This window comes from Podarcis liolepis, assembly GCF_965112155.1.
Source record: "Podarcis liolepis genome assembly, chromosome: 8".
Lineage (NCBI taxonomy): Eukaryota > Metazoa > Chordata > Lepidosauria > Squamata > Lacertidae > Podarcis > Podarcis liolepis.
This window is the reverse complement of record NC_139560.1, coordinates 47,976,275-47,988,554: the sequence shown is the minus strand read 5'-3', so window position 1 is coordinate 47,988,554 and position 12,280 is coordinate 47,976,275.

Below are 12,280 nucleotides of genomic sequence, written 5' to 3'. Positions count from 1 at the left end.
CCTCTTCTTTTCTATCTGTTGTTTAACTTTATACTGTATGGTAAGCAAGAGCTTAAACACCATGGCAAGACTCTTTCATGCTCAGGCTGACCTGTGACCTCCAGATGATTTTTACTTGCCAGTATGTTTGTGTCGCAGAAATACATTCTAGTCTGCTTTGCTTCAAAAGCGGAAAATCAGAAGCATTTATCTTTTAGTGCTGATGGGCTACAATATCAAAAACTGGCAGCCAGAGCAGGATTTGCTCTTCCTTTGGAAAGCACCTCAAAAGCTGCCTGGTGTGGTGTCTACATGTATGCATGTGGGAGCGGGAAGGTGGGGTGGAGTTTAGTGAACAGGGACAACAGTTTCTAGAAGTAGAGTTTTAAAGGTTTACTCTGAATCCAAATCATTTTCTGTGGCCCTTTGTTGTAGTTCTAGACCTCATTGGTCGATCTGTGCTGAAACAAAATCAAATAAAAAGTGGGTAACTTATATATGTCATAGCTGTCCTGAAGGAAACGGAACTATAAAGATTTTAGGCAATGTTTACATTTACTGGATAAATGCACTGCACTTTACCTCTCATTTTTAACTTTCACTATCAGTTGCTTATTAAAATCTTCACATCACTGTCAGCATCGCTCCTTCCCAACTTTTATTTGAGTCAATAGCAGGGAAGCCATAAACATACCACCCAGCCTACACAGCTGGTTTCCATTTCTGTTACTTACCCTCCCTTCTCCCCCATCTTCTCATTCTCTGGTCAAACATTTAGCCTACTCAGCATATTACTAAGCTGAAATGCCTTTGTGTGTCAATGTTGCCTCTGTCTGGAGCACAGAGCTCATTTTGACTCTTCACTTGCTCTTTGATGCCTTCTATAATCACTTCCAAGTTTATCATTGGTTTAGATGTCATGCCAAACCATGGTCGTAATTCAGAACTTGAACCATAGTTTGACTTCTCAAACAGGCTCTGTGCAAACCAGGCATTTTAAGCACCCCTGCAAAGAAGCCTAGGTTCCCAGCACCTTCAACAAACTACAGTTCCTAGGATTCTTTTTTTGTGGAGGGTGAATCATGCTTTAAATGTGTTTTAGATGAATGCTGTGTATGCAGCCATGGAGGTAAGCAATATTTGTATGCTTTCATGTTTACCTCCACTGCTCAACACTCTGTAGCTGCAATAGCCACTCATAACCACGGTCTGTAATGATTTCTCAAGACATTCATGTCAAACTAGTTGGTGCAAACCATGATTTGCAAGCCCACTTCAAACTCTGGTTTCTTGGTGTGGTTCATTGGACTACCACAAATAATGGTTTGTCAATTCAGATAATTTCAAACCATAGTTAAGCTTCCTTAATCATGACCTGGTATGATGTCTGAACTGAACAAGTGACAAAGCATTAACTGTAATTTGTCTCCAAGCCCGGAATTGAAAGCATCTGAAATGACAATATAATATTTCAATAAACTCGTTCACAACAGCCTTGTAATGCAGGCCAGTATTAGAATCCATCTATTGCTAACAGAAGATGGGGCTGAAATAGAGTGGCGGAGCTTCATCCTCTGGCACTGGGGGACGGAGCGCAGGTGGGGGCAGGGCTAGCGAGCATCCTGGGGGTGTGACGGGGTGCCTGCGGGGGTGGGGCGCCCAGCGTGGACGGGGGGGGCAGCCGTGATGGCACCCTGCCAGGATCGTGCTGCCGGGGGTGGTGCACTCCCTCTGCACTCCTCTTCCTCCACCAGTGCTGAAATAATTAGTGGCTCATCTAGGATTGCATATGGAGTTCGTGGCTGAAGTAAGACTAGGAGCAGGAATGATCAACCCTTCATCTTACACAGATGGTCACCCTCCATTCTCCAACCTTTATTATATTAAACTTGTTTTTCTTTTATGTTATGTGGACTTACATGACCTTTCATTCCAACGTTATTTTTTTCAAATGGACCATTACATAATAATTCAATTTGCAGCATGCTTGCAAGCCCATGATCTGAATTTATACTGGATCTTTTCAAAACTAAGAAGTACCTGCATATCTGATGCAAAATGCCTGGAAAAGTCAGCTTGCAAAGTTTCATGAATTCTTTTTTCATTCCAAAAAGAAGTAATCTGCTGTGAAAAATGCATTGTCATGTTAAATTACGAACCCCTCAAAGCAGTAGAATCAGAGATATGCTCTGGCAGGTTAGTTCACAGTTTCAGCTTGAATTGCATCTTAAGTGATAAGCACAGGACTAGGTTACTGATAGAACAAAAAGAATTGTTAAATTATAACCGCTTGTTTTGTTAGTCTTGTGATTACAGCAAACAGGTTTCGTAGCAAGACATTTATCTGACGCATACTTGTAAATCAGCCAAAAAGGATTTCCTAGTAAAACAAAGCAGGCTTTAACCTAAAATAAGAAAACAAAAAAACAAAAAAACGGATCTCTCAATAAATATGTGTTCAGTTAGTGATGTGGTTCAGAACCCAAGAAGGAGGTTGCTTCCACACTAACTCTAGTCTCCAGAATTGTCACCTGTTGTTTGTTTACTTTTTACAGAGAAGAATGCAGATGCAGCTCAACTTCTGGGGTGGATCTGCAATATTCGCTTCACAATAGTGAGGTTGCTGCCATTTCGCAGGAGGAAGAGGGAAAGTGCAAGATGGCAGGGAGGTTGATGCCATGCAGCTATACTGTATTGGTTCCATTGGTGCAGCCTCCCCATCATTTCTCATCACCCCCTGCCAGTATGTGGCAGTGGCTGGTGGCCCCATTGCTGGGAAGTTAGCTTTGAGGCTCTGCCTCACAGCACCCATCAGCCTAGGGTTGCTTTTAAAGGCCACTGTGCCTTTAATTTAAAGCTTCTGTTCATAGATTGTGTATTTTTATTTCTTCTTGTTCATCATAGTTGAGGGAATGGTGACGAATGGTCCCTGAATAAACTTATTATTGATTTCCTTGTATTTTAAATAAATGCTGCTGGTAGAAGATAATGCAGGGAAACAAATAATTATAATAAGAACTCTCTTATGGGGAATAAAAGCTGACTAAAGACAACTGGGATTCAGCCAGTGAGCAACCATCCAGTGGCTGGGCCAATGGCATGACATAGGCTCAGTGGCAGAGTGACATGCTCCGGCACCTGGAGCGGCGAACAGGTGGGGGTGGGGCACGTGTTGCGGAGTGTGCGCATTGCACGTTGCACATCCCCAGGGGTGTAGCAAGTGGCTCGCGTCCTGGGGGGGGGGGGGGCAGCCGCGATGGCTCTCCCCCAGGATGGCACCCGGGGCATACTGCTCCCCCCGCCCCCACCTTCGTCTGCCAGTGCATAGGATCAGCTCAAGACTGTCTTGTTCCAGTCTGGCTGAGTTCAACAGGCTCTGCAAGTTTTGTTGTTGCATTTGGGAAGGAACAATTTTGGGTTGTTGAAGGACAAGTCCCGAATTTTGCAAAAACGTATGACTATTAGGGTGAACAGGCAGAGATGGCCTAGGGTTGTTATACTATAGAGTTTGGAGACAGTACAAGGCGTTTAAACAGGGCTTGTAAAAAAAGTTGATAGGGAGCTAGATCCAACATTGGCCGGGTCAGGGAGAGCTGTGGTGCCAAACTCTGAAATTAAGATGGCCAGGGCTGAATTATATTGTGCCAATGACATCAATTTGTCAGATCTGAGTTATGACAACTTCCTGAAGGGCTTACAGGTGGGGTCTGTGTGATTTTATCATTGGCAGATAAGGCTAGTGGGATTAAACAGAGCTTTTTTCCCTGCCCTATGGCAGGAAGGCAGGAGAAATTAACTGGAAGGGATAACAGTAACTGAGAGTGATGAGAGTTTCTAAAGGCCAGCTGTTCAGGGCTGTGGGACCCTTAGCTAGGATATGGAGCATCCTTGAGACGAAGCTGCTTTTCTGCCTCGAGTTGTAGTGCTGTGGGTGGGACTGAGGTCAGGACAGCTTTCCTACTCACCTAAACAATCTAGCCCAGGTAAAGAGGTCATGACCTTGTCCTGGACAGTTTGACTATCTCATTTTACTTGAATAGCTTCCCACATTGCTCATTTCCCCCCTGCAACAGTTTGTAATAATAAAAATGTGGTCCTAGTTCAACAAATCTTTTCTATCTTGCCACTTCTTACGTTGGCTCAGGTCACAAATATGAATATAGGACCAAGTTTCTTAGGCCTCAAGTGTTACTTCAAGTGTTACATATTTGGAGTGATACACTCCCTGGCATATCCCATCCCTTGAGGAGATGGTGGCAGTGTTAGAAGCGCAGAGGATTGCAAAGTGGATTTAAGTTGGGACAACTTCCCCACTCTCAGGTTGGTCAGTCGAATGGCCCTAAGAGGAGAATACAACTGAGTGGGAAGAAGTGAATTCTTAAGAAACAGAGTTCCTGTAAGACAACTTACACAACATGTAAAATATAACTCCACATTCAGCTCCCACGCAATGCCAACCCTGCATTTGGAAGTGTAGGAAGTACTCATGAGGAGAGGGAGGAAAGAGGAGGGAGGCCTGGATTAGTGCCATCAAAGCTGACCGTGCCTGGCATTTGCCTGGCGTCACCCATGGCTGCCAATTCAGTATCAGGAAATGTGCACACGGTCTTGAGTGTGCTAGATGTCAGAAGCCCGCCCCAGGAACCAGATTTACAACACAGTTTTGTATATTAAATCTGCAGAGCAATAGATATGTTGAAGCCCTTGCTGAATCAGGGCAAATGGGGCACACTTGAGTAGGTCCCCATCAGATTTATCGTTCTTAAAAGCAGGAGGGAAGAAAGAGAGATAAGACTGGAATTTGTTTTTGGCACTTCTTCCACAACAGATGATCTAATTACAAGCTGTGTATTTGGGGAAGAACATAATCAGTGGCGTGGCTCCAGTTTCCCTTCCTCCTTACAGAACAAATTGTTAAAGGAAGTGGTCTTTGGTGAAATGAAGGAATTCAGTGCAGATGGCACAACCTGATTCTAATTCCAGCTCCAGTAATCCAATTCTCAGTGTGGAAAATGTAGTGCAGATTCAGAACTGGAGGATGACATATCAGAGGTGGCCCAGACCCAAGTCCTGGTCCTGTTAGAAAGGATTGCTAATAGCTTTAATGTCAGCAGACTTTTGCCTGAGTCAACAAAACAGATGTGCAGCATCTCCCCACCAAATCCCCGTAGCCTTGCCTGTCAGAGTTGAAATACTTGCTGTGGCAGGCATCTGTCTGGGAACAGCTGCTGCCATGTCTGCCACACCATATACTTCAAGGGTGGGCTGCCTATAGTCTTCCATGGTCTGCTTAAAAACAAACAAACTAGAACCCCTGAGGCCCACCAATGTGTTTTACATTTACAAAGCAAGAGTGCCTAGTCTGGATCTCTTATGAACTGAGAGGCAACTCTTCTGTTTCAGTGATCCCAAATATGAGAAGTATCTCACTGCATTAAATTAATGCTCTGGGGAAGTAAAAAGCAGGGAGTTGGAGCAGCTGAGGCTGGTATATTAGGGGCACTGCCTCACTAACCTTACTCTGCCCTCAGCCAGCCCCGATCGGCCTGCCTTCTTGCTTACAGTCAGTCCATGGTTACCAGGTTCCTCCTCCTTAGCCTCAGTTTTGCTCTTGTACTCAGGAGGGAGGAGGATGGGGACAAAACTAAAATTAGTTCTGCCTCTCATTGATTCTGGTCCTACCTTCATTTGGCTTCTCTGCTTTTTGCCTTATCAGCTCCAATGAGCACTAGCTGCCACTGATTTAAAACTTGGCTCCCCATACCCATAACATAAGAATTACATCTCCATATTGTTGGCACCCATCTGTCTCGAGAGACGATGGAGTGCACCTCCAGGGGTGAAGTCAAACTGCTACATTAGCAGCACCAAAGTGACCTCCTTGGGGAACAAGCCTGAGCAGTGTGTATGGAGGTCTATGGCAACACCCCCTCTGGGCCTCACTGATGTGGTCCAAAGGAAAGCACTAGCTTGGCTGCAGGAGCTGCCAGAAGGAAGAGTACCACCATCTTAGGGAATCTACTCTGGATTTGTGTAGGGTTTACTCCTTAACCATTTTTGTCCTAAAGATATCCTGCAAGTTAGCAGAGGTTAGGATCAGAGGTTCCTTTTCCTAGATGGACTACCTTCCCAGGTCAACAAGCCCTATCTGCCCCTCACTTCCCTCTACAGCACGTGCATAAACTGCCTTCTTAACCCACCATTGGTCTTGTCTGCTTGATCTGCTGGAGCCTGTCTTCACAAGCAGGGAAGTCCCTAACTCACTGAGGGTTTGAGACCCATTGGCTACCCTCACCTGGTTTAGCTGGCCAGTCAAAGATGTTCCTGGATTGTGGCCGCTGTCACCTGCTGACAGCTTCTACAAGCCACAGGTGAGAGCTTAGTGCAGGGCGGGGACCAAAGATAGACATACTGCCCCAGAAGGAGCCCTGACATCCCACGTCTCCATATAATACTTTGTACTTATAGCTTTTGTCAAGTCATACATCTGGCCAACTGGATACTATAGATTTCCTTAAGGCTATCTAGATAAGTGAAGTTGCACTGTATTTGCAACTCTGGCTGAAAGAGGCTATATTTGTGATACCCACTTGTGTTTTCTCTTTCAGTTTAAAAAATTTCTAAAAGCTAAGCCCACAAGCACTTCTAAAGGACTCAAGAGCTGTCAAATAATATTTGCTAGCATATGTGACCCACATATAATTTTGTAAAATAAATACAGGAAGTGTTGAAATAACCAATCTCTCTCTCTCTCTCCTTTCCTTTCTTTTCCTCTTTACCCCTTTCTGCTCTTTATGTGAACACCCAAAACATCCAGAATGACCCCATTATAATCATTAGTATTTTTCCATTGCAAAATAGAAATTTCCACCATGAGACGTATATATTCAAAACTTGATTACTGAGTCAGAGTCCATAGAGACAGAAAGCTTATGACACAAAACTTGGAAGAGTTCCTAGGAAGATCCTAGGAGAACTTTAAAGGGTGTTAACAGACTATCTCTGAAAGATAAATGTATTTCCAGATGTAGAATGGCATGCTCCATGCAGCTAACTGGGCTATGAGATAAGCAGCTGAGAATAACAAAGAGTCCTGTGGTACCTTCAGGACTGACAAATTTATTATGGCATAAGCTTTTATTTATTTATACAGCTTATGCATGCAAATGATCGCTAAGCTATTCATCAAAGGAGCTTTGGGGACTACAGTCCACTTCATCAGATGCATTATCTTCAGTTGATAGATACAGATGAGCGTGCGCACACACATACACACAAATATACTGTTTACTTAGACGCACATACATATGTATTTGGGTGGAGAGAGAGGGAAAAGGAAATGATGAGGTCAGATGGAAATGCAAAACAAAAAGCGGTCTCTGACAATTGTGGTAAAGCTGATATGTATGAAAAACAAGCACAGGTTGTTTGGGTACAACAAACTAGCATGGCTATCCCTCTAGAAATTGTGGCTAAAAGTGACTCCTAGATGCATGAAAATTATTGGAAGGCTCTGAAGGTTATGCTGTTCATTTTACACAAAAATAATTCTCTGTGAGTACTTTTGTCTAGATTCTTGCATTCATTTTTGTGTCGTAACACAACCTCAAAAGTATTCTTAGCCCTCTTTTTTTGTATGGTGGCTAGCTTTGTTGAATGTGAACATGAGGAGCAACTTTTCTCTGACATTAAAGACTCTGAGTTTGCCTCTGTTTTCACTGGTTCCATGTGCGTATTGGAGAGCTTCACCTGGGCAAATGGGTTAAGAACATGGACAGTTTGCCAAGACACTGGTAAGCTGAGTGAAAAAATACATTGGAAACGTAACCACCAGAGCTAAATCAATATGTGGAAGGCAGCTATGGGGTGGGGCAATAAAGAAGCAGAAACCAATGCAAAGTATGTTGATGTTGTCCTTATTTTCCTCCCACTCACTGCATCTATTAATATATGTCAAGAACTGGCATCTGTGAAGTTGGGAGAAAACTTGAGAAGGCCTTAACAGCTGCAAAGTAAGGAAGCTGGGACAAGAAAGAGAGGAACTGGAGCAAGTAGCCATGACCTTTGTGCACTCTCAAGGAATTTCAAACCCACAGTAATTTGGGCGAGGCTGACTAATGTCATATGGGGAAAATATCTGTGACAGACTTGGGACTATGGCACTGCTATTTACTGCTTGCCAGGCAACTACAAATTCAAACACTAGGGGCTGGTTTCAGACTATGCCCTCCTGTTGCAGAAGGAACTGAGATCCAGTGGAGGTTCCTGCTGGAGAAAGGAAAGGAGGTGATTTTCAAGGATTCCCCCATTTGCCCGCAGCATCTCACATCAGATCCTTTACTGTTTTAAAAAGTCTCCAACCCTCAAAAGAAGCTTTTCGGAGGGCCACAGAGAGAAGGAAGTAGCAGCAAGAATAGTTTCTGCCTTTTTTTTTTTTTTGCCATGAGTGACATTCTGGGACCAGCAACCTTATGACTGGAAAGTGTTAAGGGGAAATGGTGCAGCTTATGCCCCAAAATCAACCACCCATTGGGCAGTTGAGATAAACTGACCATACGGACTCCCATCCCCTACTAGATCTGAAGCAGCATTCAAATCTTTAATTCAAACATTTTGTTGGCGAGCATTACCATGGGCAAAGAGTACAAACTTGCTCATAATGTGATATGAAAATATCAGAGCTATCAGTGTTCAAGAGGCTGAAAGTTGTAACTCAAGCAGTGAAGTTTTGCTACTACTCCTGTTGTATTGCATCTAACATTGAACAGATGAAGCTGAGTTATTGTGAGTCATGCTCTGATGGCAACTTTTTGGGGTCAGGTGGGAGGCGTTCCTATACGTGATCGGGACTGGGAAACCTGTGGCCCTCCAGAATGCTGTTGGACTACAACTCCCATCAAGCCCAATCAACCTTGCAAATGGCCAGGGGTTATGGAAATTGTAGTCCATCAATATTTGGAGGTTCCCCAGTCCTGCTTAAATTAGAGACATTGCAGATTATGGTTGAAACCTTCTAGAAGCCAAGCATGTGCTCTGCAACTGTCCTTCAGAATCCATGCTGCAAACAGCTACTCCAACACACTACTGAATAAGTTATACTGTTCTAGACACACTTTGATAGTAAGTCTAACTAAAATCAGTGGGGTTTCCAAGTAGACATATGCAGGATTTTACTGTAGCTCTTTTATATATTTGCTTTCTTTTGGTGCCAGATTTTGATATAAAATGTTTGTCATAACAGTTTGCCTGTGGTTATTTCAATGCTAAATCCTGCAAGTATACACTTTCAACTGGCACTGCCTTTTCTGCCAGCTGGATGTAAAAGGCTGCCTTTGCTTCCTTCCTAGATTCCTTATCTGGCACAAAATGCATGTTCGGTTGAGGTCTGAAAAGCATGAATATTTGGTCCATGCAGTTGGTTTCCTGAGGGCATTTTGATGGCAATTTGACTATTTTCCACCCATAATTCTTGGTTTCATACCAACCAAAGATAGGCAGCTGGCAGCCTGCAAGCAGAATCTGGCTCTTCTATGATGTGTGGGTGGGTGGGGGGTAAACTTGAAGTGCATGTGGGTAGATGTGCAGGATTTTCTCTTTCCACAAGCAATGACTTCTTCTTATGGCAATACCAGCTCTGCTATGCCTATTTTTCAGTCTCTGTGCTCAGTAAGCAAGGAACAAACTGCTCAGTATTACACAGCAACCAAGGAACAAAGGAAAACTCCAAGCCAAGACTAAAAAAATGTGCAAAACCAAGCAACAGGGGGCAGACAATAATTAATTATAGTCGGTGCTCTTTTTTTTTTAATAGAAAAAAGGAGCCAATACTCACCATGAAGTTGTTACACTAAGTGCCACATTTCTAACATTTGGGGGAAAAGGTCCTGATACTGCATACCCTTGCGTACCCCCAGAAAAAGGCACTGCTTATAGTCTATCGAGATTAAGCATTATAAATATCAAATAAAGGTGACTCAGTAGCAAATGAATAAAAAGATCATGGTACCTCTGAGCACATTCTGAGCCTAGGAATTCATTTTCAGTGCAAGAGTTGAACCCAACTCACTATCTGTTTGCATGGAAGTCCATTCTTGGTGAGCTTTCTTTGCTTCACCAACTTAATTTATTAAGTGGGAAAAGTCATGTTGTTGACTATTGTTAAGCAGCTGGGTGTCAGAACCCCCTTGCCAATCTACTGTAAATCCCTCAAAGGCCCTCTATTAGATCCCAATCTCTCTTCTGTCCACTCCTACTGTACACAGTGTCCCAAGTTTGGTAGCATTATTGATAATTTTCTTAAAATTGTCAGTAAGGGCACCTTTCCTATTCATCTTTTCCTTTCTTGCTTGAAACACAGTAAGATTTCTTCTTCTTAACCAATGTAATGTTATTCATGTTTCTTCCAATATATATTTTTCTTTCTTTCTCTTGATTTAATTTAGTAGTACATGTTTAAACTTTTTTTCTTTGTGCTAGTGGCTCATTCTGGAAAAGAGATTTAACCACGGACTACAAGGAAAGCACAACTAATTCCCCAGGGTTTGGGAAACCATCTCTGCAGAAGGCATTTGCCAGGAAATGTATTTTACTAAGCACATTAAATATTAATTGCCAAGGTACATGATGACTTTTTACGATTTCTTTGCTTCCATTAAAGCCTCAGATAATATTAAGGACAAGCTGAGGGAACTTCAGCCTGGAGAAGGAAAGGCCTCTTTGGGAGTTGCTCAGTAATGGCCAAGTGCTGGATAAAGAGTTATTGCATTTTCAAAGGATTATATTTTGATGCACTGACAGAATAATAAATAATAAATAATAATAATTGCTATACATACTTTCATATTTTATATAGAAAGGTTTATTTTGCTTCTCTTTCAGGATAAAAATTAAGGCAAGAGTTTTAAATGAATGTCCGATGAACCCAAATGTTGCTTCTGTCCTAATACACATAGGTTTCTCCTAATATACATATGTTTATATGCAATTTTGCCCAATCTACACACTTTTGGCAAAGTATTTTCTCCTAACAGAATGTATTTTTGTATATTATTTCCACCAGTACATTTATTTGTATGCGTGTTTAACGTGACATATGCATTTCCTTAAACATTACCTGGCTGGAAAAGTGCACTGAAAAAAATGAGAGGTGTGAATTTTGAAGGATGCCTGTGTTTTGGTTCTCAGATTGTTTTGGAAAGTGCAAATTAGGTAGATTTGCCTATTAATGCCAACTGAATTAATTCCCCCCTCCCATCTCTACCCACAGCCTGCTACCCATCAGAATGACTGCCTACCGGTGGGGAGTTTTATAGCAGGCAAAATCAGCCGCCCTGAATAACTTGATGCCCAAGGCTAGGAGGATAACAGACAAGCTATCATTGCCTGCGGCTCTCCTTTAGCCTGTGGCTCCAAGGTGTTTTCAGGCAATAACATTAACATACCAATGCTAAAACCAAGGGTGTTGACAGAGTGCACACAGAACCACAACCCCCAACATCCCAGGTGTGTCGGCTCCTGTTTAGACTTTCATGATTAGTCTGAAGAGTTTTTTAAACAAGGAGACCAAGGAGAAGGAAGCTGACAGGCTGAAGGAAGCTGACAGGACTCATAAGTAAAATGGCAGGTAGGTGGGGCCTGGCTGAGGGAAGACTGATGTTGGTGGGACAGGGACTTATTTGCCCTAATGGGTCAGCTTCCACTGCTAAAGGTTCTCTGTTTGACAACCATGATGTCCGCCACATTTATAGGACTTCGAAACTCTTGAGCATTCTGTCTATAATCCTGCAAATTGAGGTGGAATGATGTGAATTGCTCCCTTGGGTTTCTTCTCTTTCTGAGAATGGGTTTCAGTTGCCTAAGGCATACTTGGGCAAAGCTTTGGACTTGCTGGTGGCCAATGGTTTTCAATAGCTGAATCACAATGTCTAGGGAATGAGCAAAGAGACTGTTCCGGAAAGAGATACAGTGGTACCTCGGTTTATGAACTTAATCTGTTCTGGAAGTCCGTTCTTGAGGTGCACTTTCCCTAATGAGGCCTTCCGCCGCCTGTGCCCTTCCACCGTTCGGCTTCCGTTCTTAGACTGAGGTAAAGTTTGCAAACCGGGACACTACTTTCGGTTTTGTGGAGTTCGTAAACTGAATAGTTCATAAACAGGGCTGTTCTTAAACTGAGGTACCACTGTATGTCTCTTCTGCCCCCTCCCAGCTAAGGAATGTGGTAACCCAGGTCTCTGTGGAAGCAGAAAATGAAAAGAACAGACCGGCAGACTGAGGAAAGGCCAGAGCTGGGATTGTTGGGGCT